Consider the following 27,339-nt stretch of genomic DNA (forward strand, 5'->3'; position numbering starts at 1 on the left):
ATAATAGAGAGAGAGATACTGGTAATAATAGAGAGAAAGAGAGATACTGGTAATAATAGAGAGAGAGATACTGGTAATAATAGAGAGAGAGAGATATACTGGTAATAATAGAGAGAGATACTGGTAATAATAGAGAGAGAGAAAGAGAGAGATACTGGTAATAATAGAGAGAGAGATACTGGTAATAATAGAGAGATATACTGGTAATAATAGAGAGAGAGAGATACTGGTAATAATAGAGAGAGATACTGGTAATAATAGAGAGAGAGAAAGATAGAGATACTGGTAATAAGACAGAAAGATTGAGAGAGAGAAAGATACTGGTAATAAAAGAGGGAGATATATACTGGTAATAAGTCATTAGAGAGAGAGAGACACCCTCAGCACACAGGGGGACAAACACCTGCCTGCATTTGACAGCATTCCCTCCCACATATGCCCCACTAGGCACAACTATGTCAACATAACCAACAAAAACGGGTCACAACTCCTGTAGCTCTGTCGCACACTGGGTATGTACATAGTCAATGGTAGGCTTCGAGGGGAATCCTATGGTAGGTACACCTATAGCTCATCTCCTGGCAGTAGTACTGTAGATTACTTTATCACTGACCTCAACCCAGAATCTCTCAGAGCGTTCACAGTCAGCCCACTGACTGTTTGGAATTCAATCCCTTTTAGACAATTTCCTGGGTAAAACGTTCCACTGTAATAGTGAAGGTGTAAACTTGGCAGTAGAAAATCTTAACAGTATATTTGACCTCTCAGCTTCCCTATCAAATCTAAAAATCTCAAATAGAAAACCGAAGAAAATTAACAACAATGACAAATGGTTTGATGAAGAATGCAAAAATCTAAGAAAGAAATTGAGAAACCTGTCCAACCAAAAACATAGAGACCCAGAAAACCTGAGTCTACGCCTTCACTATGCTGAATCACTAAAACAAATACAGAAATACACTACGGAAAAGGAAGGAACAGCACGTGAGAAATCAGCTCAATGTAATTGAAGAATCCATAGACTCTAACCACTTCTGGAAAACACTAAACAAACAATAACACAAAGAATTATCCATCCATAATGGAGATGTATGGGTAAACCTCTTCTCCAATCTTTTTGGCTCTATAACAAAGAATAAAGAGCAAAAACATATACAGGATCAAATACAAATCTTAGAATCAACTCTCAAAACCTCTCTGGGGTAGTCGGGACGTTTGCGTCCCACATGGCCAATAGCCAGGGAAAATGCAGGGCGCCAAATTCAAATACAATTCTATAAAAATCCAACATGTCAGATTTCAAAAAGGCTTTTCGACAAAAGCATAAGATGCTATTATCTGATGATAGCACAACAGTAAACAATGAGAGTAGCATATTTCCACTCTGCAGGCGCGACACAAAACGCAGAAATAAAATATAAATCATGCCTTTCCTTTGACCAGCATCGTCTATTGGCACTCCTATATGTCCCATAAACATCACAAATGGTCATTTTGTTCAATTAATTCCGTCGATATATATCCAAAATGTCCATATATTTGGCACGTTTGATCCAGAAAAATACTGCTTCCAACCTACGCAACGTCGCTACAAAATATCGCAAAAGTTACCTGTAAACTTTGCCAAAACATTTCAAACTACTTGTCTAATACAACTTTAAGTATTTCTAAACGTATATAATCGATCAAATGGAAGACTGGATGATCTGTGTTCAATACAGAAGCAAAACAAACTGAAGCTACTTTTCTGGTTACGGGCCTCTATCAAAAGGTACACATGAAGTGACGTTCGTTCTGAGCTATGGTATTTCTTCATTACACATAGGAAAAACATCAACCAATTTCTACAAACTGGTGACATCCAGTGGAAGCGGTAGGAACTGCTGGAAAGTCGATTAGAATTCTGGATTCCCTATGAAACAATATTGAAAAGACAGTGACTTCAAAAAGACAGTGACTTCCTTGGGGTTTCGCCTGCTAAATACGCTCTGTTATACTCACTCACTCACTCACTCACTCACTCACTCACTCACCACTCACTCACTATACTCAAAAAATAAAAACCCTCCAACCCAAAAAGGCATGTGGTGTTGATGGTATCCTTAATGAAATTTTCAAATATAATTGGCTATACTAAAACATCATCCTTAGCTCTGGCATCTTCCCCAATATTTTTAACCAAGGACTGATCACCCCAATCCACAAAAGTGGAGACAAATTTGACCCCAATAACTACCAGTGGGATATACGGCATTATCATTAACAGCAGACTCATACATTTCCTCAATGAAAACCATGTGCGGAGCAAATGTCAAATTGGCTTTTTACCAAATTACCGTACAACAGACCATGTATTCACCCTGCACACCCTAATTGACTAATCAAACAAAGTATTCTCATGCTTTGTTGATTTCAAAAAAGCCTTTGACTCAATTCGGCATGGGGGCCTGCTATACAAATTGATTGAAAGTGGTGTTGGGGGTAAAACACACGACATAAAAAAAATCACTGTACACAAACAACAAGTGTGCGGTTAAAATTGGCAAAAAACACACACATTTCTTCCCACAGGGTCGTGGGGTGAGACAGGGATGCAGCTTAAGCCCCACCCTCTTCAACATATATATCAACGAATTGGCGTGGGCACTAGAATAGTCTGCAGCACCCGGCCTCACCCTACTAGAATCTGAAGTCAAATGTCTACTGTTTGCTGATGATCTGGTGCTTCTGTCACCAACCAAGGAGGTACTACAGCAGCACCTAGATATTCTGCACAGATTCGGACAGACCTGGGCCCTGACAGTAAATCTCAGTAAGACCAATATAATGGTTTTCCAAAAAAGGACCCGTCGCCAGGACCAGAAAACCAGTAACTTCCACAAAGTCGTGAACGATCTGAGAGACAAGGCAAGAGGTGCTTTCTATGCCATCAAAAGGAACAGAACATTTAGCCCACCAATTAGGATATGCTAAAAATGCTTGAATCAGTGATAGAGCCCATTGCCCTTTATGGTTGTGAGGTCTGGGGTCCACTCACCAACCAAGACCTCACAAACTGGGACAAACACCAAAGAGACTCTGCATGCAGAATTCTGCAAAAATATCCTCTGTGTACAACGTAGAACACCAAATAATGCATGCAGAGCATAATTAGGCCGATACCCACCAATTATCAAAATCCAGAAAAGAGACGTTAAATTCTACAACCACCTAAAATGAAGCGATTCCCAAACCTTCCATAACAAAGCCATCACCTATAGAGAGATGGACCTGGAGACGAGTTCCCAAAGCAAGCTGGTCCTGAGGCTCTGTTCACAAACATAAACACACCCCACAGAGCCCAAGGACAGCAACACAATTAGACCCAACCAAATCATGAGAAAACAAAAAGATAATTACTTGACACATTGGAAAGAATTAACAAAAAACAGAGCAAACTAGAATGCTATTTGGTCCTAAACAGAGAGTACACAGTGGCAGAATACCTGAACACTGTGACTGACCTAAACTTAAGGAAAGCTTTGACTATGCACAGACTCAGTGAGCATAGCCTTGCTATTGAGAAAGGCCGCCGTTGGCAGACATGGCTCTCAAGAGAAGACAGGCTATGTGCTCACTGCCCACAAAATGAGGTGGAAACTGAGCTGCACTTCGTAACCTGCCCAATGTTTGACCATAATAAAGACACATATTTCCCGCAGATTACACAGATCCACAAAGAATTTGAAAACAAACCCAATTTTGATAAACTCCCATATATACTGGGTGACATCCCACAGTTGTCCATCACAGCAGCAAGATTTATGACCTGTTGCCACAAGAAGAGGGCAACCAGTGAAGAACAAACACCATTATAAATACAACCCTTATTTAGGCTTATTTATTTTCCCTTGTGTACTTTAACAATATGTACACTGTTACAACACTGTATATAGACATAATATGACATTTGTAAAGTCTATATTGTTTTGAAACTTCTGTATGTGTAAAGTTTACTGTTAATTTGTATATATTTTTTTCACTTTTGTATATTATCTACTTCACTTGCTTTGGCAATGTTAACACATTTTTCCATGCCAATGAAGAGAGAGAGAGAGCAGAGAAAGAGACAAAGCGAGAGAGAGAGATGGAGAGGGAGAGAGAGAGAGAGAGAGAGGGAGAGAGAGAGAGAGAGAGAGAGAAGGAGCAGAGAGAGAGAGAAGGAGCAGAGAGAGAGAGAGAGAGAGAGAGATAAGAGAGAAAGAGAGAGAGAGAGAGATGGAGAGAGAGAGAGAGAGAAGGAGCAGAGAGAGAGAGAGAGAGCGAGCGAGAGAGAGAGGGAGATAGAGAGAAAGAGAGGTCATGATCAGATGAGCTCCTGCATTTTTCAGCATAAACTTTGATTTTTTTTGTCAGGAACATACATTATACAGGATGCTACCCTCTACAACATAACCTTCACTCCAAATCAAAACTCAAAACCTACAACCGGATTTTGGACAGAATTACGGAATAACCTGGAAGGCTTACAACTACCAAAGATTATTGTTCCTACGCTATACAGCAAATGTTCTGGAAAACAACAGAACCTGAAAACACAGTCCAACCTGGAACTGAGTGAGTAATGTTTAGTCTGAAGCTATATTTTATTTCCAAATGCCATGAAGAAAAATACATGACATTTCTTCATAAGCACTAAATGCTAAATGAAGACTGCCAAACTTGATACAACTTCAATTAACACCGACGGGTCAAGTGAGAGGTGTCAAAGCCCTTTAGCCCAACAATGGCAGGAGAGTTGAACAGTCTACTCCAACCAAATGGAGAGGCCTTAGAAGCTGCCTCCCACTCTTCAGAGGTAATTAAAATACAGTACCCTGTGCATGTAAAGAATGATAAGGCAAGATAAGATCACAAAATGAAGACACTTTTTGCTGACTATTAAAAAATGGGAACATGAGCAACCTCATGTTCCACACAAACCATCCCCTGGCATGCACAGTACTATATTAGCACACTTCCCCTCTGTTAAGAAAGGTGGTGTTAACGAGGGGTGGAAACTCAGGAAACTAGACAATGGGCACTCCTAGTCAGCTAATATAAATCTCTATAAGTCTGGAACAGTAATGGTACCTTATCACCTTATCAAATACTTAGCCCAGCAGGAGAAGCTCTCCCTTGAGAGAGAAACCCCCACTCTGAGCGGGTCAGACCAGACTTCTTCATTAAATGGTGGAACTGGAACAGCAGGTGATTACACTCCAGTCAGCACAGACAACAGTCCAGCACAACCACACCCCCTTAACCAGACCAGGAGAGCTGAAGGTGGAAAGGGACATATCTGCACTCTGGACTGTGGTGAGACAACCTCAACAATATAAAAAGCAAGAGCAGGAGAAGAACAGAGCACTAGAGGAGAGGATCAGACTACTGGAGGAGAGTTTGAGGGGGATGCCGTGTGACAGAGAACAATCTACTAGAGAAGTGGCCACCCCCGCAGAGAAGCCAGCAGAACAGCCCACCTCAGCTCCCGACAAAAGTCTTGACACCACAGCAGAACAGTTCACCCCAGACCCTGACCATAGCCTCGACATCACAGCAGAACAGACAATTGAAGAATCCCAAGCCCAAGGGATCTCACCCCTCTGAGCACCCCCCCTGTCAGCCACCCTGATAGCCCTCCCGACAACCACCCCACACCGAATGAGGACATACACAAGACACAGATTGTACTCCTTATGGACTCAAATGGTAAATATATACAAGAAAAAAATGTTTTTCTCAAACACAGTGTGTCTAAACTCTGGTGTCCAAACCTTCTGTCTGAGGACCAACTAGCTTCACCGAGCCACATAATAATACACACAGGCACAAACAACCTGAGAACACAGCAGGAAAGTGTGGCAGCAGCGCTGAAGGGAGAGACTGAAAAAGCTTCTTCTACTTTCCCCAATGTACAAGTGGTTATCTCCACCTTGCTACCACGAAAAGACTTCCACCCTGCTACAATACAGCGGGTAAACGCAAGTATTTCTGATGACTATGCCTCAAAACCAAATGTTTTCCTGGCTAGGTCCACCTATACAAGGCAGCAGTGCCCACCTTTGTCCGGACTGTCAAGGACATCGCTCTTAAACACAGCCCCAGCACTTTACACAGGAGCAACAGATCAATAGACACCCCGCCCAGACCAGCGAGACACTCTCCCAGACCTGCGGGACCCCCCCTGGACCTACACCCACCTGCGGGACCCACTCTGAGAGGACCTACATCCAGACGACAACACCACCAGCCACATAAACACCAGCACCCCAACCAATCAACACCCCCCAAGTCAACTATGGCCACACAATCAACACCCCCAAGTCAACCATGCCCACAGACCTATGCCCCTCCTGCCCACCCCATGCACCCCACCCCTGCAAAGAGGGCCTCAACATGGAAGTCACACATACGCCCAGGCCGTGAGTGGAAAAACAAGCCCAACCCCCACTCTTACACTAGCCGAAGCCAATGGCATGTACCAGATGCTCAGCAGGCTCTGCTCACACTTACTGGTCTGAGGCCAAACCACACGACCAACAACATTCAACACTTTTTGGAACACAAAGCCTTCACTATCTCATCCTGGAATATCCAAGGCCTGAGGTCATCTGCCTTTGGCCTAAAGAGCAGGATCCTGGACATCATCAAAGAAATCGGAAATACAGACATTGTCATCCTACAAGAAACCTGGTATAGAGGAGACGGACCCACTGGTCGCCTTCTAGGTTACAGAAAGCTGGTAGTCCCATCCACCAAACTACCAGGTGTGAAAAAGGGAAGGGACTCAGAGGTATGCTAATTCGGTATAAAGTAGACCTAACTCACCCCATTAAATTAATCAAAACAGGACATTTTACATTTGTCTAGAAATTCAAATTCAAATTCAGCTCTGTCACGGGATACAATCATAGTGGGTTGGAATCAGGCGCAGAGAGCAGGGTTCAGTATATCGTGATTTATTCTCCGGCCAAAAAACGGTCACGCCAACATATAACAGACCAGCCCAAACACAGGACCAAACAGTCCGGAGAATACACACATGAAAACCACATCCAACAGAGTAACAAAAAACAATCCCGCACAAAACAAGGGTGGGACAAACTACTACACATAGGGAAGCTCATTAAACTAAAATACACACAGGTGAAACTAATAAGACAAAACCAACAGACAAACGAAAAAAGGATCGGTAGTGGCTAGTAGAACGGTAACGACGACCGCCGAGCACCGCCCGAACAGGCAGGGGAGCCAACTTTGGCGGAAGTCGTGACAAGCTCATCTCTTGACAGTAGCACTGTAGACTACTTTATCACTCAACTCAACCCAGAGTCTCTCAGAGCATTCACAGTCAGCCCACGGACACACCTGTCAGACTACAGCAAAATCACAGTCTACTTGAACAGAGCAATCATGAGGCATCGGAGCCAAAGGAACTGAGTAATATTAAAACCTGTTACGGCTAGACGTTCCGCTAGCGGAACCCCTCGACAACATCCGGTGAAATGGCAGAGCGCCAAATTCAAATTAAATTACTATATATATATTCGATTTTCATGAAGTCACACATGCAATACACCAAATTAAAGCTACACTTGTTGTTAATCCAGCCAACATGTCAGATTTCAAAAGGGCTTTACGGCGATAGCAAATCAAGTGATTACCTGAGGACAGCACCTCATCAAACAAACACAGACAATCATATTTTATCCCACCAGGCGTGACATAAAAGTCAGAAATAACGATATAATTCATGCCTTACCTTTGAAGAACTTCTTTTGTTGGCACTCCAAAATGTCCCATTAACATCACAAACGGGCCTTTTGTTCGACAAATTCCGTCGTTATATGTCCAAAATGTCAATTTATTTAGCGCGTTTGATCTAGGAAAACACCGGTTCCAACTCGCGCAACATGACTACAAAATATGTAATAAGTTACCTGTAAACTTGTTCCAAACATTTCAAACAACTTTTCTAATAAAACTTTAGGTATTTTTTACGTAAATAATCAATACAATTTAAGACGGGATAAACTGTGTTCAATACCGGACGAAAACAAAGTGGTAGCGCTCCACAACCACAACAATACACAAGACTCGACCCTCGTTCTGAACAGCCCTACTTCTTCATTTCTCAAAGGAAAAATGTCTAAAGACATCTAGTGGACATCTAGTGGAAGCGATAGGAACTGCAAGCAAGTGCCACAGAAATCTAGATCTACATAGAAAACACATTGAAAAGAGAGTGACCTCAATTTTTTTTCCTGGATGGATAGTTCTCAGGTTTTTGCCTGCTATATCAGTTCTGTTATACTCACAGACAATAATTTAACAGTTTTAGAAACTTTTGAGTGTTTTCTATCTAAAGCTATCCAATTATATGCATATCATAGCTTCTGGGTTTGAGTAGCAGGCAGTTAACTTTGGGAATGCTTTTCATCCAGACGTGAAAATACTGCCCCCTAGCCCGAAGAGGTTTTTAAGAAATGCTATAGTTGGAAAGAATGTAGTTTGGAAACCTACCAAAAAACAATTAGGCAACAACAAATTCAATCCCTTTTAGACAACTGCCTGGATAAAACATTCCACTGTAATAGTGAAGGTGTAAACTTGGCAGTATAAATTCTTAACAGTATATTTGACCTCTCAGCTTCCTTATCAAATCTAAAAATCTCAAATAGAAAACAGAAGAAAATAAACAACAATGACAAATGGTTTGATTTGTCACACCCTGACCATAGTTTGCTTTGTATGTTTCTATGTTTTGTTTGGTCAGGGTGTGATCTGAGTGGGCATTCTATGTTGTGTGTCTATTTTGTCTGTTTCTGTGTTTGGCCTGATATGGTTCTCAATCAGAGGCAGGTGTTAGTCATTGTCTCTGATTGGGAACCATATTTAGGTAGCCTGTGTGGTGTTGGGTTTTGTGGGTTTCCTGTCTTTGTGTTTGGTGCACCAGATAGGGCTGTTTTGGTTTTTCCACGTTTATTGTTTTGTATTATGATCATGTTTAGTTTTCTTATAAAAAAACATGAACTTCAACCACGTTGCATTTTGGTCCGCCTCTCCTTCCCTGGAAGAATCCCGTTACATGATTGAAGAATCCATAGACTCTAACCACTTCTGGGAAAATAGGAAAAGACTAAACAAACAACAACACAAAGAATTATCTATCCAAAATAGAGACGTATGGGTAAACCACTTCTCCAATCTTTTTGGCTCTATAACAAAGAACAAACAGCAAAAACATATACATGATGAAATACAAATCTTACAATCAACTATTAAAGACTGGCAGAAAGTACTGGATTCTCCAATTACCCTGAAACACACAAAAAAATATAAAAAAATAATAAAAACAACATTTAAACCCTCCAACCCAAAAAAGGCATGTGGTGTTGATTGTCTCCTCTGTCACATCTGCTCCTGCTACGCCCTCTGTTGTTCCTCTGCTGTCTTCTTGACCTGCAGTTACTGCCCCTATACACCCTCTCCCTCTCCCTCTCTGTGTGGTTGGAGACAGGTGTGACTAAATTATTGTACAACAGACCACGTATTCATCCTGCACACCCTAATAGACAACCAAACAAACCAAAACAAAGGCAGGCTTCTCATGCTTTGTTAATTTCAAAAAAGCCTTCAACTCAATTTGGCATGAGGGTCTGCTATACAAATTCATGGAAAATATTGTTGGGGGTAAAACATACGACATAAAATCCATGTACACAATCAAGTGTGCAGTTAAAATAGGCAAAAAACACACACATTTCTTTCCACAGGGCTGAGGCGTGAGACAGGGATGCAGCTTAAGCCCCACCCTCTTCAACATATATATCAAAGAATTGGCGAGGGCACTAGAACAGTCTGCAGCACCCGGCCTCAAATGTCAAATGTCTACTGTTTGCTGATGATCTGGTGCTTCTGTCACCAACCAAGGAGGGCCTACAGCAGCACCTAGATCTTCTGCACAAATTCTGCCAGACCCGGAGCACCCGGCCTCAAATGTCAAATGTCTACTGTTTGCTGATGATCTGGTGCTTCTGTCACCAACCAAGGAGGGCCTACAGCAGCACCTAGATCTTCTGCACAAATTCTGCCAGACCCGGAGCACCCGGCCTCAAATGTCAAATGTCTACTGTTTGCTGATGATCTGGTGCTTCTGTCACCAACCAAGGAGGTCCTACAGCAGCACCTAGATCTTCTGCACAAATTCTGCCAGACCTGGAGCACCCGGCCTCAAATGTCAAATGTCTACTGTTTGCATATGATCTGGTGCTTCTGTCACCAACCAAGCAGGGCCTACATCAGCACCTAGATCTTCTGCACAAATTCTGCCAGACCTGGGCCCTGACAGTAAATCTCAGTAAGACAAAAATAATGGTGTTCCAAAAAATGTTCAGTCGCCAGGACAAGAAATACAAATTCCACCTAGACACCGTTGTCCTAGAGCACTCAAAAAGCTATACATTCCTCAGCCTTATCAACAGCCCCACAGGTAACTTCCACAAATCTGTGAACGATCTGTGAGACATGGCAAGAAGGGTATTTTATGTCATCAAAAGGAACATAAAATTCAATATACCAATTAGGGTCTGTCTAAAAATACTTGAATCAGTTATAGAACCCATTACGCTTAATGGTTGTGAGGTCTGGGTTCCGCTCACCAACCAAGAATTCATAAAATGGGACAAACACCAAATTGAGACTCTGCATGCAGAATTCTTCAAAAATATCCTTCGTGTGCAATGTAGAACACCAAATAATGCATGCAGAGCAGAATTAGGCCGATACCTGCTAATTATTAAAATCCAGAAAATAGACGTTAAATTCTACATCCACCTAATAGGGAGTGATTCCCAAACCGTCCATAACAAAGCCATCACCTACAGAGAGATGAACCTGGAGAAGAGTCCCCTAAGCAAACTGGTCCTGGGGCTCTTTTCACAAACACAAACACACCCCACAGAGCCCAAGGATAGCAGCACAATTAGACCCAACCATATCATGAGAAAACAAAAATGATAATTACTTGACACATTGGACAGAATTAACAAAAAAACTTCGCAAACTAGAATGCTATTTGGCCCAAAACAGAGAGTACACAGTGGCAGAATGGGATGGAAACTGTGCTGCACTTCCTAACCTGCCAAATGTATGATCATATTAGAGACACATATTTCCCTCAGATTACACAGATTTACAAAAAATGTGAAAACAAACTAGATTTTCATAAACTCCCATATGTATTGGGTGAAATACCACAGATTGCCATCACAGCAGCAATATTTGTGACCTGTTGCCACGAGAAAAGATCAACCAGTGAAGAACAAACACCATTGTAAATACAACCCATATTTACGTTTATTTATTTTCCCTTTTGTACTTTAACCATTTGTACATCGTTACAACACTATATATAGACATAATATGACACTTATAATGTCTTTATTCTTTTGGAATTTCTGTAAGTGTAAAGTTTACTGTTCTTTTTTTTCACTTTTGTTTATTATCTACCTCACTTGCTTTGGCAATGTTAACATATGTTTCCTATGCCAATATAGCCCCTTGATTTGAATTGAGAGCGTGAGATACTGGTAATAAAAGAGAGAGAGAGAGAGAGAGATACTGGTAATAAGACAGAGAGAGAGATACTGGTAATAAGAGAGAGAGATACTGGTAATAAGAGAGAGAGAGAGAGAGAGAGAGAGAGAGAGAGAGAGAGAGAGAGAGAGAGAGAGAGAGATACTGGTAATAAGAGAGAGAGAGAGAGATACTGGTAATAATAGAGAGAGAGATACTGGTAATAATAGAGAGAGAGATACTGGTAATAATAGAGAGAGATACTGGTAATAATAGAGAGAGAGAGAGAGAGAGAGAGAGAGAGAGAGAGAGAGAGAGAGATACTGGTAATAAGAGAGAGAGAGAGAGATACTGGTAATAATAGAGAGAGAGATACTGGTAATAATAGAGAGAGAGATACTGGTAATAAGAGAGAGATATACTGGTAATAATAGAGAGAGAGAGAGAGAGAGAGAGATACTGGTAATAAGAGAGAGAGTGATACTGGTAATAAGAGAGAGAGAGATACTGGTAATAATAGAGAGAGAGAGAGAGAGATACTGGTAATAAGAGAGAGAGAGATACTGGTAATAAGAGAGAGAGAGATACTGGTAATAATAGAGAGAGAGAGAGAGAGAGAGAGATACTGGTAATAAGAGAGAGAGAGATACTGGTAATAAAAGAGAGAGATACTGGTAGTAAGAGAGAGAGAGAGAGAGAGAGAGAGAGAGATACTGGTAATAAGTGACAGAGATAGAGGGAGATACTGGTTCATAAGAGAGAGAGAGTGATTGATTCTGGTAATAAGAGAGAGCGAGAGAGAGAGAGGGAGAGAGAGAGAGAGAGAGAGAGAGAGAGAGAGAGAGAGAGAGATACTGGTAATAAGAGAGAGAGAGAGGGAGAGAGAGGGAGAGGGAGAGAGAGGGAGAGAGAGAGAGAGAGAGAGAGAGATACTGGTAATAAGTGACAGAGATAGAGGGAGATACTGGTTCATAAGAGAGAGAGAGCGATTGATTCTGGTAATAAGAGAGAGCGAGAGAGAGAGAGGGAGAGAGAGAGAGAGAGAGAGAGAGAGAGAGAGAGAGAGAGAGAGAGATACTGGTAATAAGAGAGAGAGAGAGGGAGAGAGGGGGAGAGGGAGAGGGAGAGAGAGAGAGAGAGAGAGAGAGAGAGAGAGAGAGAGAGAGAGAGAGAGAGAGAGAGAGAGAGAGAGAGAGAGAGAGAGAGAGAGAGAGAGAGAGAGATACTGGTAATAAGAGAGAGAGAGAGAGGGAGGTTAGGTTCAGGAAATTATGTTTCAGTTTATACATTTTATTAAGCCTCCCTTAATGACAGTGGTGGTGGAAAGTTTGGTCGGAAATTATTGGTAATCAAAGAGTGCTTCTCATAATGCTTAGTCTCTCCTCTGCACTCTTTCAAATGAATGTTCCACCAATGGACCGTTCTTCCTCTCTTCCTCAATCTTTATAATTGATGTCTCCTTTTAAAGTGAAGATCAATAAGACAGACTAATTTGACCATACCAGAGCAGGCGTTTTAAACAAAGGCTTCACCCTAGCCTCACCGAAGCTCAGCCATACTGTTATTTTTCTCTCTTAAACCTAAATAGCACCTGGCTCTGTCCTTACCTATCTCTGCTGTGTCCTGTCTCTCTTAAACCTAAATAGCACCTGGCTCTGTCCTTACTTATCTCTGCTATATCCTGTCTCTCTTAAACCTAAATAGCACCTGGCTCTCTCCTTTCCTGGCTCTGTCCTTACCATCTCTGCTATATCCTGTCTCTCTCAAACCTAAATAGCACCTGGCTCTGTCCTTACCTGGCTCTGTCCTTACATATCTCTGCTATATCCTGTCTCTCTTAAACCTATATAGCACCTGGCTCTCTCCTTACCTATCTCTGCTGTGTCCTGTCTCTCTTAAACCTAAATAGCACCTGGCTCTCTCCTTACCTATCTCTGCTGTGTCCTGTCTCTCTCAAACCTATATAGCACCTGGCTCTGTCCTTAACTATCTCTGCTATATCCTGTCTCTCTTAAACCTAAATAGCACCTGGCTCTGTCCTTACCTATCTCTGCTGTATCCTGTCTCTCTTAAACCTAAATAGCACCTGGCTCTGTCCTTACCTGGCTCTGTCCTTACCTATCTCTGCTATATCCTGTCTCTCTTAAACCTAAATAGCACCTGGCTCTGTCTTAAAACCTGTCTCTCTCAAACCTAAATAGCACCTGGCTCTGTCCTTACCTGGCTCTGTCCTTACCTATCTCTGCTGTCTCTCTTAAACCTAAATAGCACCTGGCTCTTACCTATCTCTGCTATATCCTGTCTCTCTTAAATCTAAATAGCACCTGGCTCTGTCCTTACCTGGCTCTGTCCTTACCCACTTCTGCTGTCCCGTCTTGGCTCTGTCCTTACCTGGCTCTGTCCTTACCTATCTCTGCTACATCCTGTCTCTCTCAAACCTAAATAGCACCTGGCTCTGTCCTTACCTGGCTCTGTCCTTACCTATCTCTGCTATATCCTGTCTCTCTTAAACCTAAATAGCACCTGGCACTGTCCTTACCTATCTCTGCTGTATCCTGTCTCTCTTAAACATAAATAGCACCTGGCTCTGTGCTTACCTGGCTCTGTCTTATCCTGCTCTCTCTGCTAAATAGCATCTGGCTCTGTCCTTACATGGCTCTGTCCTTACCTATCTCTGCTATATCCTGTTTCTCTTAAACCTAAATAGCACCTGACTCTGTCCTTACCTATCTCTGCTATATCCTGTCTCTCTTAAACATAAATAGCACCTTGGCTCTGTCCTTACCTATCTCTGCTATATCCTGTCTCTCTTAAACCTAAATAGCACCTGGCTCTGTCCTTACCTATCTCTGCTATATCCTGTCTCTCTTAAACCTAAATAGCACCTGGCTCTGTCCTTACCTATCTCTGCTGTATCCTGTCTCTCTTAAACATAAATAGCACCTGGCTCTGTCCTTACCTATCTCTGCTATATCATGTCTCTCTCAAACCTAAATAGCACCTGGCTCTGTCCTTACCTGGATCTGTCCTTACCTATCTCTGCTATATCCTGTCTCTCTTAAACCTAAATAGCACCTGGCTCTGTCCTTACCTATCTCTGCTATATCCTGTCTCTCTCAAACCTAAATAGCACCTGGCTCTGTCCTTACCTGGCTCTGTCCTTACCTATCTCTGCTGTATCCTGTCTCTCTTAAACCTATATAGCACCTGGCTCTCTCCTTACCTATCTCTGCTGTGTCCTGTCTCTCTCAAACCTATATAGCACCTGGCTCTCTCCTTACCTATCTCTGCTGTGTCCTGTCTCTCTCAAACCTATATAGCACCTGGCTCTGTCCTTACCTATCTCTGCTATATCCTGTCTCTCTTAAACCTAAATAGCACCTGGCTCTGTCCTTACCTATCTCTGCTATATCCTGTCTCTCTTAAACCTAAATAGCACCTGGCTCTGTCCTTACCTATCTCTGCTGTATCCTGTCTCTCTCAAACCTAAATAGCACCTGGCTCTGTCCTTACCTATCTCTGCTATATCCTGTCTCTCTCAAACCTAAATAGCACCTGGCTCTGTCCTTACCTGGCTCTGTCCTTACCTATCTCTGCTGTATCCTGTCTCTCTTAAACCTAAATAGCACCTGGCTCTGTCCTTACCTATCTCTGCTATATCCTGTCCCTCTTAAACCTAAATAGCACCTGGCTCTGTCCTTACTATCAATCATGTCTCTCTCAAACCTAAATAGCACCTGGCTCTGTCCTTACCTGGCTCTGTCCTTACCTATCTCTGCTATATCCTGTCTCTCTTAAACCTATATAGCACCTGGCTCTCTCCTTACCTATCTCTGCTGTGTCCTGTCTCTCTCAAACCTATATAGCACCTGGCTCTCTCCTTACCTATCTCTGCTGTATCCTGTCTCTCTTAAACCTAAATAGCACCTGGCTCTGTCCTTACCTGGCTCTGTCCTTACCTATCTCTGCTATATCCTGTATATCTCTGCACCTGGCTCTCTCCTATCTCTGCTAAACCTATAGCACCTGGCTCTCTACCTATCTCTGCTGTGTCCTGTCTCTCTTAAACCTAAATAGCACCTGGCTCTCTCCTTAGCAAACCTATACAGCACCTGGCTCTGTCCTTACCTATCTCTGCTATATCCTGTCTTCTTAAACCTAAATAGCACCTGGCTCTGTCCCTATCTCTGCTATATCCTGTCTCTCTTAAACCTATATAGCACCTGGCTCTCTCCTTACCTATCTCTGCTGTGTCCTGTCTCTCTCAAACCTATACAGCACCTGGCTCTGTCCTTACCTGGCTCTGTCCTTACCTATCTCTGCTATATCCTGTCTCTCTTAAACCTATAACCTGGCTCTGTCCTTAGCACCTGGCTCTGTCCTTACCTATCTCTGCTATATCCTGTCTCTCTTAAACCTAAATAGCACCTGGCTCTGTCTTTACCTATCTCTGCTATATCCTGTCTCTCTTAAACCTAAATAGCACCTGGCTCTCTCCTTACCTATCTCTGCTGTGTCCTGTCTCTCTTAAACCTAAATAGCACCTGGCTCTCTTACTTCTGTCCTTAAACCTGTCTCTCTCAAACCTAAATAGCACCTGGCTCTGTCCTTACCTATCTCTGCTATATCCTGTCTCTCTTAAACCTAAATAGCACCTGGCTCTGTCCTTACCTATCTCTGCTGTGTCCTGTCTTCTCAAACCTAAATAGCACCTGGCTCTCTCCCTCTGTCCTATCTCTGCTGTGTCCTGTCTCTCTCCTAAATAGCACCTGGCTCTGTCCTTACCTATCTCTGCTATATCCTGTCTCTTTAAACCTAAATAGCACCTGGCTCTGTCCTTACCTATCTCTGCTGTATCCTGTCTCTCTTAAACCTAAATAGCACCTGGCTCTGTCCTTACCTATCTCTGCTATATCCTGTCTCTCTCAAACCTAAATAGCACCTGGCTCTGTCCTTACCTATCTCTGCTATATCCTGCTACTCTCTCTCAAACCTAAATAGCACCTGGCTCTGTCCTTACCTGGCCTCTGTCCTTACCTATCTCTGCTGGTATCCTGTCTCTCTTAAACCTAAATAGCACCTGGCCTCTGTCCCCTTACCTATACATAGCACCTGGCTCTGTCATTACCTGGCTCTGCTGTCTCTCTCTCAAACCTAAATAGCACCTGGCTCTCTCCTTCTGCCTGGCTCTGTCTCTCTCACCTATCTCTGCTGTGTCCTGTCTCTCAAACCTATAAATAGCACCTGGCTCTCTCCTTACCTGGCTCTGCTGTGTCCTGTCTCTCTTAAACCTATAGCACCTGGCTCTCTCCTTACCTATCTCTGCTGTGTCCTGTCTCTCTTAAACCTAATAGCACCTGGCTCTCTCCTTACCTGGCTCTGCTGTGTCCTGTCTCTCTCAAACCTAGTTATCCTGGCTCTCCTTACCTGGCTCTTCTGTGTCCTTCTATCTCAAACCTAGTTATCCTGGCTCTCAAACCTTACCTGGCTCTGTGTCCCTTTACCTATCTCTGCTACCTGTCTCTCTCAAACCTAAATAGCACCTGGCTCTGGCTCCTTTGTCCTGTCTCTCTCAAACCTATCCTGGCTGGCTCTGCTATATCCTGTCTCTCTTAAACCTAAATAGCACCTGGCTCTGTCCTTACCTATCTCTGCTATATCCTGTCTCTCTTAAACCTAAATAGCACCTGGCTCTGTCCTTACCTATCTCTGCTATATCCTGTCTCTCTCAAACCTAAATAGCACCTGGCTCTGTCCTTACCTGGCTCTGTCCTTACCTATCTCTGCTATATCCTGTCTCTCTCAAACCTAAATAGCACCTGGCTCTGTCCTTACCTGGCTCTGTCCTTACCTATCTCTGCTATATCCTGTCTCTCTTAAACCTAAATAGCACCTGGCTCTGTCCTTACCTGGCTCTGTCCTTATCTCTGCTATATCCTGTCTCTCTAAACCTAAATAGCACCTGGCTCTGTCCTTACCTATCTCTGTCTATATCCTGTCCTCTCTCAAACCTAAATAGCACCTGGCTCTGTCCTTACCTGGCTCTGTCCTTACCTATCTCTGCTACATCCTGTCTCTCTCAAACCTAAATAGCACCTGGCTCTGTCCTTACCTGGCTGGCCTTACCTATCTCTGCTCTATCTCTGTCTTAAACCTAAATAGCACCTGGCTCTGTCCTTACCTATCTCTGCTATATCCTGTCTCTCTTAAACCTAAATAGCACCTGGCTCTGTCCTTACCTATCTCTGCTATATCTGTCTCTCTCAAACCTATATGGCTCTCCTTACCTGGCTCTGTCCTGTACCTCCTGTCCTGTCTCTCTTAAACATAAATAGCACCTGGCTCTGTCCTTACCTATCTCTGCTATATCCTGTCTCTCTTAAACCTATATAGCACCTGGCTCTCTCCTCTTACCTATCTCTGCTGTGTCCTGTCTCTCTTAAACCTAAATAGCACCTGGCTCTGTCCTTACCTGTCTCTTCTATGTCCTGTCTCTCTCAAACCTAAATAGCACCTGGCTCTGTCCTGTCCTGTCTCTCTCAAACCTAAATAGCACCTGGCTCTGTCCTTACCTGGCTCTCTCCCTTACCTATCTCTGCTATATCCTGTCTCTCTTAAACCTAAATAGCACCTGGCTCTGTCCTTACCTATCTCTGCTGTATCCTGTCTCTCTTAAACATAAATAGCACCTGGCTCTGTCCTTACCTATCTCTGCTATATCCTGTCTCTCTCAAACCTAAATAGCACCTGGCTCTGTCCTTACCTGGCTCTGTCCTTACCTATCTCTGCTACATCCTGTCTCTCTCAAACCTAAATAGCACCTGGCTCTGTCCTTACCTGGCTCTGTCCTTACCTATCTCTGCTATATCCTGTCTGTCTTAAACCTAAATAGCACCTGGCTCTGTCCTTACCTATCTCTGCTATATCCTGTCTCTCTCAAACCTAAATAGCACCTGGCTCTGTCCTTACCTGGCTCTGTCCTTACCTATCTCTGCTATATCCTGTTTCTCTTAAACCTAAATAGCACCTGGCTCTGTCCTTACCTATTTCTGCTATATCCTGTTTCTCTTAAACCTAAATAGCACCTGGCTCTCTCCTTACCTATCTCTGCTGTATCCTGTCTCTCTTAAACATAAATAGCACCTGGCTCTGTCCTTACCTATCTCTGCCTAATCCTGTCTCTCTCAAACCTAAATAGCACCTGGCTCTGTCCTTACCTATCTCTGCTATATCCTGTCTCTCTCAAACCTAAATAGCACCTGGCTCTCTCCTTACCTGGCTCTGTCCTTACCTATCTGGTAATATGTCCGAATATAAACAATGCAGCTATTCCCTCCGCAAGGCTATTAAACAAGCTAAGCGTCAGTACAGAGACAAAGTGGAATCTCAATTCAATGGCTCAGACACAAGAGGCATGTGGCAGGGTCTACAGTCAATCACGGACTACAAGAAGAAACCCAGCCCAGTCACGGACCAGGATGTCTTGCTCCCAGGCAGACTAAATCACTTTTTTTGCCCGCTTTGAGGACAATACAGTGCCACTGACACGGCCTGCAACGAAAACATGCGGTCCCTCCTTCACTGCAGCCGAGGTGAGTAAGACATTTAAACGTGTTAACCCTCGCAGACGGCATCCCCAGCCGCGCCTCAGAGCATGCGCAGACCAGCTGGCCGGTGTGTTTACGGACATATTCAATCAATCCCTATACCAGTCTGCTGTTCCCACATGCTTCAAGAGGGCCACCATTGTTCCTGTTCCCAAGAAAGCTAAGGTAACTGAGCTAAACGACTACCGCCCGTAGCACTCACTTTCGTCATCATGAAGTGCTTTGAGAGACTAGTCAAGGACCATATCACCTCCACCCTACCTGACACCCTAGACCCACTCCAATTTGCTTACCGCCCAAATAGGTCCACAGACGATGCAATCTCAACCACACTGCACACTGCCCTAACCCACCTGGACAAGAGGAATACCTATGTGAGAATGCTGTTCATCGACTACAGCTCGGCATTCAATACCATAGTACCCTCCAAGCTCGTCATCAAGCTCGAGACCCTGGGTCTCGACCCCGCCTGTGCAACTGGGTACTGACTTCCTGACGGGCCGCCCACAGGTGGTGAGGGTAGGCAACAACATCTCCTCCCCGCTGATCCTCAACACGGGGCCCCACAAGGGTGCGTTCTGAGCCCTCTCCTGTACTCCCTGTTCACCCACGACTGCGTGGCCATGCACGCTCCAACTCAATCATCAAGTTTGCGGACGACACAACAGTGGTAGGCTTGATTACCAACAACGACGAGACGGCCTGTGAGGGCCCTCGGAGTGTGGTGTCAGGAAAATAACCTCACACTCAACGTCAACAAAACTAAGGAGATGATTGTGGACTTCAGGAAACAGCAGAGGGAACACCCCTATCCACATCGATGGATCAGTAGTGGAGAGGGTAGCAAGTTTTAAGTTCCTCGGCATAGACATCACAGACAAACTGAATTGGTCCACTCACACTGACAGCGTCGTGAAGAAGGCGCAGCAGCGCCTCTTCAACCTCAGGAGGCTGAAGAAATTCGGCTTGTCACCAAAAGCACTCACAAACTTCTACAGATGCACAATCGAGAGCATCCTGGCGGGCTGTATCACCGCCTGGTACGGCAACTGCTCCGCCCTCAACCGTAAGGCTCTCCAGAGGGTAGTGAGGTCTGCACAACGCATCACCGGGGCAAACTACCTGCCCTCCAGGACACCTACACCACCCGATGTTACAGGAAGGCCATAAAGATCATCAAGGACATCAACCACCCGAACCACTGCCTGTTCCCCCAGCTATCATCCAGAAGGCGAGGTCAGTACAGGTGCATCAAAGCTGGGACCGAGAGACTGAAAAACAGCTTCTATCTCAAGGCCATCAGACTGTTAAACAGCAATCACTAACATTGAGTGGCTGCTGCCAACACACTGTCATTGACACTGACCCAACTCCAGCCACTTTAATAATGGGAATTGATGGGAAATGATGTAAATATATCACTAGCCACTTTAAACAATGCTACCTTATATAATGTTACTTACCCTACACTATTCATCTCATATGCATATGTATATACTGTACTCTAGATCATCGACTGCATTCTTATGTCACTAGCCACTTTAACTATGCCACTTTGTTTACTTTGTCTACATACTCATCTCATATGTATATACTGTACTCGATACCATCTACTGTATGCTGCTCTGTACCATCACTCATTCATATATCCTTATGTACATATTCCTTATCCCCTTACACTGTGTATAAGACAGTAGTTTTGGAATTGTTAGTTAGATTACTTGTTGGTTATCACTGCATTGTCGGAACTAGAAGCACAAGCATTTCGCTACACTCGCATTAACATCTGCTAACCATGTGTATGTGACAAATAAAATTTGATTTGATTGATTTGATTTTTATCTCTGCTGTATCCTGTCTCTCTTAAACATAAATAGCACCTGGCTCTCTCCTTACCTATCTCTGCTATATCCTGTCTCTCTTAAACCTATATAGCACCTGGCTCTCTCCTTACCTATCTCTGCTGTGTCCTGTCTCTCTTAAACCTAAATAGCACCTGGCTCTGTCCTTACCTATCTCTGCTATATCCTGTCTCTCTCAAACCTAAATAGCACCTGGCTCTGTCCTTACCTGGCTCTGTCCTTACCTATCTCTGCTATATCCTGTCTCTCTCAAACCTAAATAGCACCTGGCTCTGTCCTTACCTGGCTCTCTCCTTACCTATCTCTGCTATATCCTGTCTCTCTTAAACCTAAATAGCACCTGGCTCTGTCCTTACCTATCTCTGCTGTATCCTGTCTCTCTTAAACATAAATAGCACCTGGCTCTGTCCTTACCTATCTCTGCTATATCCTGTCTCTCTCAAACCTAAATAGCACCTGGCTCTGTCCTTACCTGGCTCTGTCCTTACCTATCTCTGCTACATCCTGTCTCTCTCAAACCTAAATAGCACCTGGCTCTGTCCTTACCTGGCTCTGTCCTTACCTATCTCTGCTATATCCTGTCTGTCTTAAACCTAAATAGCACCTGGCTCTGTCCTTACCTATCTCTGCTATATCCTGTCTCTCTCAAACCTAAATAGCACCTGGCTCTGTCCTTACCTGGCTCTGTCCTTACCTATCTCTGCTATATCCTGTCTGTCTTAAACCTAAATAGCACCTGGCTCTGTCCTTACCTATCTCTGCTATATCCTGTCTCTCTCAAACCTAAATAGCACCTGGCTCTGTCCTTACCTGGCTCTGTCCTTACCTATCTCTGCTATATCCTGTTTCTCTTAAACCTAAATAGCACCTGGCTCTGTCCTTACCTATTTCTGCTATATCCTGTTTCTCTTAAACCTAAATAGCACCTGGCTCTGTCCTTACCTATCTCTGCTGTATCATGTCTCTCTTAAACCTAAATAGCACCTGGCTCTGTCCTTACCTATCTCTGCTGTATCCTGTCTCTCTTAAACCTAAATAGCACCTGGCTCTGTCCTTACCTATCTCTGCTATATCCTGTCTCTCTCAAACCTAAATAGCACCTGGCTCTGTCCTTACCTGGCTCTGTCCTTACCTATCTCTGCTATATCCTGTCTCTCTCAAACCTAAATAGCACCTGGCTCTGTCCTTACCTGGCTCTCTCCTTACCTATCTCTGCTATATCCTGTCTCTCTTAAACCTAAATAGCACCTGGCTCTGTCCTTACCTATCTCTGCTGTATCCTGTCTCTCTTAAACATAAATAGCACCTGGCTCTGTCCTTACCTATCTCTGCTATATCCTGTCTCTCTCAAACCTAAATAGCACCTGGCTCTGTCCTTACCTGGCTCTGTCCTTACCTATCTCTGCTACATCCTGTCTCTCTCAAACCTAAATAGCACCTGGCTCTGTCCTTACCTGGCTCTGTCCTTACCTATCTCTGCTATATCCTGTCTGTCTTAAACCTAAATAGCACCTGGCTCTGTCCTTACCTATCTCTGCTATATCCTGTCTGTCTTAAACCTAAATAGCACCTGGCTCTGTCCTTACCTGGCTCTGTCCTTACCTATCTCTGCTACATCCTGTCTCTCTCAAACCTAAATAGCACCTGGCTCTGTCCTTACCTGGCTCTGTCCTTACCTATCTCTGCTATATCCTGTCTGTCTTAAACCTAAATAGCACCTGGCTCTGTCCTTACCTATCTCTGCTATATCCTGTCTCTCTCAAACCTAAATAGCACCTGGCTCTGTCCTTACCTGGCTCTGTCCTTACCTATCTCTGCTATATCCTGTTTCTCTTAAACCTAAATAGCACCTGGCTCTGTCCTTACCTGGCTCTGTCCTTACCTATCTCTGCTATATCCTGTCTGTCTTAAACCTAAATAGCACCTGGCTCTGTCCTTACCTATCTCTGCTATATCCTGTCTCTCTCAAACCTAAATAGCACCTGGCTCTGTCCTTACCTGGCTCTGTCCTTACCTATCTCTGCTATATCCTGTTTCTCTTAAACCTAAATAGCACCTGGCTCTGTCCTTACCTATTTCTGCTATATCCTGTTTCTCTTAAACCTAAATAGCACCTGGCTCTGTCCTTACCTATCTCTGCTGTATCATGTCTCTCTTAAACCTAAATAGCACCTGGCTCTGTCCTTACCTATCTCTGCTGTATCCTGTCTCTCTTAAACCTAAATAGCACCTGGCTCTGTCCTTACCTATCTCTGCTGTATCATGTCTCTCTTAAACCTAAATAGCACCTGGCTCTCTCCTTACCTGGCTCTGCTGTGTCCTGTCTCTCTTAAACCTATATAGCACCTGGCTCTCTCCTTACCTGGCTCTGCTGTGTCTCTCTCAAACCTATATAGCACCTGGCTCTCTCCTTACCTGGCTCTGCTGTGTCCTGTCTCTCTCAAACCTAGTTATCCTGGCTCTCTCCTTACCTGGCTCTTCTTTGTCCTGTCTCTCTCAAACCTAGTTATCCTGGCTCTCTCCTTACCTGGCTCTGCTATATCCTGTCTCTCTTAAACCTAAATAGCACCTGGCTCTGTCCTTACCTATCTCTGCTATATCCTGTCTCTCTCAAACCTAAATAGCACCTGGCTCTGTCCTTACCTGGCTCTGTCCTTACCTATCTCTGCTATATCCTGTTTCTCTTAAACCTAAATAGCACCTGGCTCTGTCCTTACCTGGCTCTGTCCTTACCTATCTCTGCTATATCCTGTCTGTCTTAAACCTAAATAGCACCTGGCTCTGTCCTTACCTATCTCTGCTATATCCTGTCTCTCTCAAACCTAAATAGCACCTGGCTCTGTCCTTACCTGGCTCTGTCCTTACCTATCTCTGCTATATCCTGTTTCTCTTAAACCTAAATAGCACCTGGCTCTGTCCTTACCTATTTCTGCTATATCCTGTTTCTCTTAAACCTAAATAGCACCTGGCTCTGTCCTTACCTATCTCTGCTGTATCATGTCTCTCTTAAACCTAAATAGCACCTGGCTCTGTCCTTACCTATCTCTGCTGTATCCTGTCTCTCTTAAACCTAAATAGCACCTGGCTCTGTCCTTACCTATCTCTGCTATATCCTGTCTCTCTCAAACCAAAATAGCACCTGGCTCTGTCCTTACCTGGCTCTGTCCTTACCTATCTCTGCTATATCCTGTCTCTCTTAAACCTATATAGCACCTGGCTCTCTCCTTACCTGGCTCTGTCCTTACCTATCTCTGCTATATCCTGTCTCTCTTAAACCTAAATAGCACCTGGCTCTGTCCTTACCTGGCTCTGTCCTTACCTATCTCTGCTATATCCTGACTCTCTTAAACCTAAATAGCACCTGGCTCTGTCCTTACCTATCTCTGCTATATCCTGCCTCTCTGAAACCTAAATAGCACCTGGCTCTGTCCTTACCTATCTCTGCTATATCCTGTCTCTCTCAAACCAATATAGCACCTGGCTCTCTCCTTACCTGGCTCTGTCCTTACCTATCTCTGCTATATCCTGTCTCTCTTAAACCTAAATAGCACCTGGCTCTGTCCTTACCTGGCTCTGTCCTTACCTATCTCTGCTATATCCTGACTCTCTTAAACCTAAATAGCACCTGGCTCTGTCCTTACCTATCTCTGCTATATCCTGCCTCTCTGAAACCTACTTTTTTTTTTTTTTACCTTTATTTAACTAGGCAAGTCAGGTAAGAACAAATTCTTATTTACAATGATGGCCTACCCCATACAAACCCAGACGACGCTGGGACAATTGTGAGCCGCCCTATGTGACTTCCTTGATACATAGCACCTGGCTCTGTCATTACCTGGCTCTGCTGTGTCTTGTCTCTCTCAAACCTATATAGCACCTGGCTCTCTCCTTACCTGGCTCTGCTGTGTCTTGTCTCTCTCAAACCTATATAGCACCTGGCTCTCTCCTTATCTGGCTCTGCTGCGTCTTGTCTCTCTCAAACCTATATAGCACCTGGCTCTCTCCTTACCTGGCTCTGCTGTGTCCTGTCTCTCTTAAACCTATATAGCACCTGGCTCTCTCCTTACCTGGCTCTGCTGTGTCTCTCTCAAACCTATATAGCACCTGGCTCTCTCCTTACCTGGCTCTGCTGTGTCCTGTCTCTCTCAAACCTAGTTATCCTGGCTCTCTCCTTACCTGGCTCTTCTTTGTCCTGTCTCTCTCAAACCTAGTTATCCTGGCTCTCTCCTTACCTGGCTCTGCTATATCCTGTCTCTCTTAAACCTAAATAGCACCTGGCTCTGTCCTTACCTATCTCTGCTGTATCCTGTCTCTCTTAAACCTAAATAGCACCTGGCTCTGTCCTTACCTATCTCTGCTATATCCTGTCTCTCTCAAACCAAAATAGCACCTGGCTCTGTCCTTACCTGGCTCTGTCCTTACCTATCTCTGCTATATCCTGTCTCTCTTAAACCTATATAGCACCTGGCTCTCTCCTTACCTGGCTCTGTCCTTACCTATCTCTGCTATATCCTGTCTCTCTTAAACCTAAATAGCACCTGGCTCTGTCCTTACCTGGCTCTGTCCTTACCTATCTCTGCTATATCCTGACTCTCTTAAACCTAAATAGCACCTGGCTCTGTCCTTACCTATCTCTGCTATATCCTGCCTCTCTGAAACCTACTTTTTTTTTTTTTTACCTTTATTTAACTAGGCAAGTCAGGTAAGAACAAATTCTTATTTACAATGATGGCCTACCCCATACAAACCCAGACGACGCTGGGACAATTGTGAGCCGCCCTATGTGACTTCCTTGATACATAGCACCTGGCTCTGTCATTACCTGGCTCTGCTGTGTCTTGTCTCTCTCAAACCTATATAGCACCTGGCTCTCTCCTTATCTGGCTCTGCTGCGTCTTGTCTCTCTCAAACCTATATAGCACCTGGCTCTCTCCTTACCTGGCTCTGCTGTGTCCTGTCTCTCTTAAACCTATATAGCACCTGGCTCTCTCCTTACCTGGCTCTGCTGTGTCTCTCTCAAACCTATATAGCACCTGGCTCTCTCCTTACCTGGCTCTGCTGTGTCCTGTCTCTCTCAAACCTAGTTATCATGGCTCTCTCCTTACCTGGCTCTTCTGTGTCCTGTCTCTCTCAAACCTAGTTATCCTGGCTCTCTCCTTACCTGGCTCTTCTGTGTCCTGTCTCTCTCAAACCTAGTTATCCTGGCTCTCTCCTTACCTGGCTCTTCTTTGTCCTGTCTCTCTCAAACCTAGTTATCCTGGCTCTCTCCTTACCTGGCTCTTCTTTGTCCTGTCTCTCTCAAACCTAGTTATCCTGGCTCTCTCCTTACCTGGCTCTTCTTTGTCCTGTCTCTCTCAAACCTAGTTATCCTGGCCTTATTTGAATCTTAGCTCCGCTGTATACTGGCTCCATCAAAGCTAGGGCTCCTGAACCTGTCTGTACTTTAGCTGTATCCAGGATCTCTGAAGCTTACTACTAGCCTGAACTTCACCCTGTCCGTGCCTAAATGTTATTCTACCCTCTTGAATGTGTTCTAGCCTTGTTCTTTCTGATCTAACTCTTCTTCCCACCCTCTTAATAACTCTACACGCAAATTGGCCATTGTTGATTTTTCAGTCAATTATCTTTGTGTTGATTCAGAGTGAAGTGAAATTAAGAGTGAAATTAACTCTAAGTGGTTTAAAATAACCCCCAGTGTTTTACACTATGGAGAGCAAAAACAGTCCCATCAAAACCATAACCATCGTTATCATTTTTCCCAGCATGCCCTACTGCAGGTAGATGTTTTGGGATTGTTTGTAGTACAGCGTATGTGTTTTGGCATTGAGTGATTGATTAATCTAATGCTACACAAAGATAAATAGCATACATGTTTCTACACAAATTCCATCAGTTAGTCAGATTTATTGTACCCATCACTGAAATGGTTATTCCGGTTTAAATGGTTTACATAGTGTTTTTAAGATCTCTCCCAACCCTGAAAGACATTATGAATGCAGATTGAGGGTGGATAAAAATGTTAACTGTTGGATAGCCTAACTCTTGCTGGATTCCATTAGGAACTACACACAATTTATAAACCAGCATAATGGGACTTGGAGGCCTGGTTGGCCTGTAAACAAGATGTTTCATAAGACCACTGTGTTATGGTAAAAATAGGCCATCAACGAGGCCAATAAGTAAGGCCTTATGATATCATGTATGTCATCTATTGTCATAGTTTCAGTTAAATGGTAAGATTTGCTTAGGATCTCACTCAGTTAAAGCTACAG

This window comes from Oncorhynchus nerka, linkage group LG7 (genome assembly GCF_034236695.1).
Source record: "Oncorhynchus nerka isolate Pitt River linkage group LG7, Oner_Uvic_2.0, whole genome shotgun sequence".
NCBI lineage: Eukaryota > Metazoa > Chordata > Actinopteri > Salmoniformes > Salmonidae > Oncorhynchus > Oncorhynchus nerka.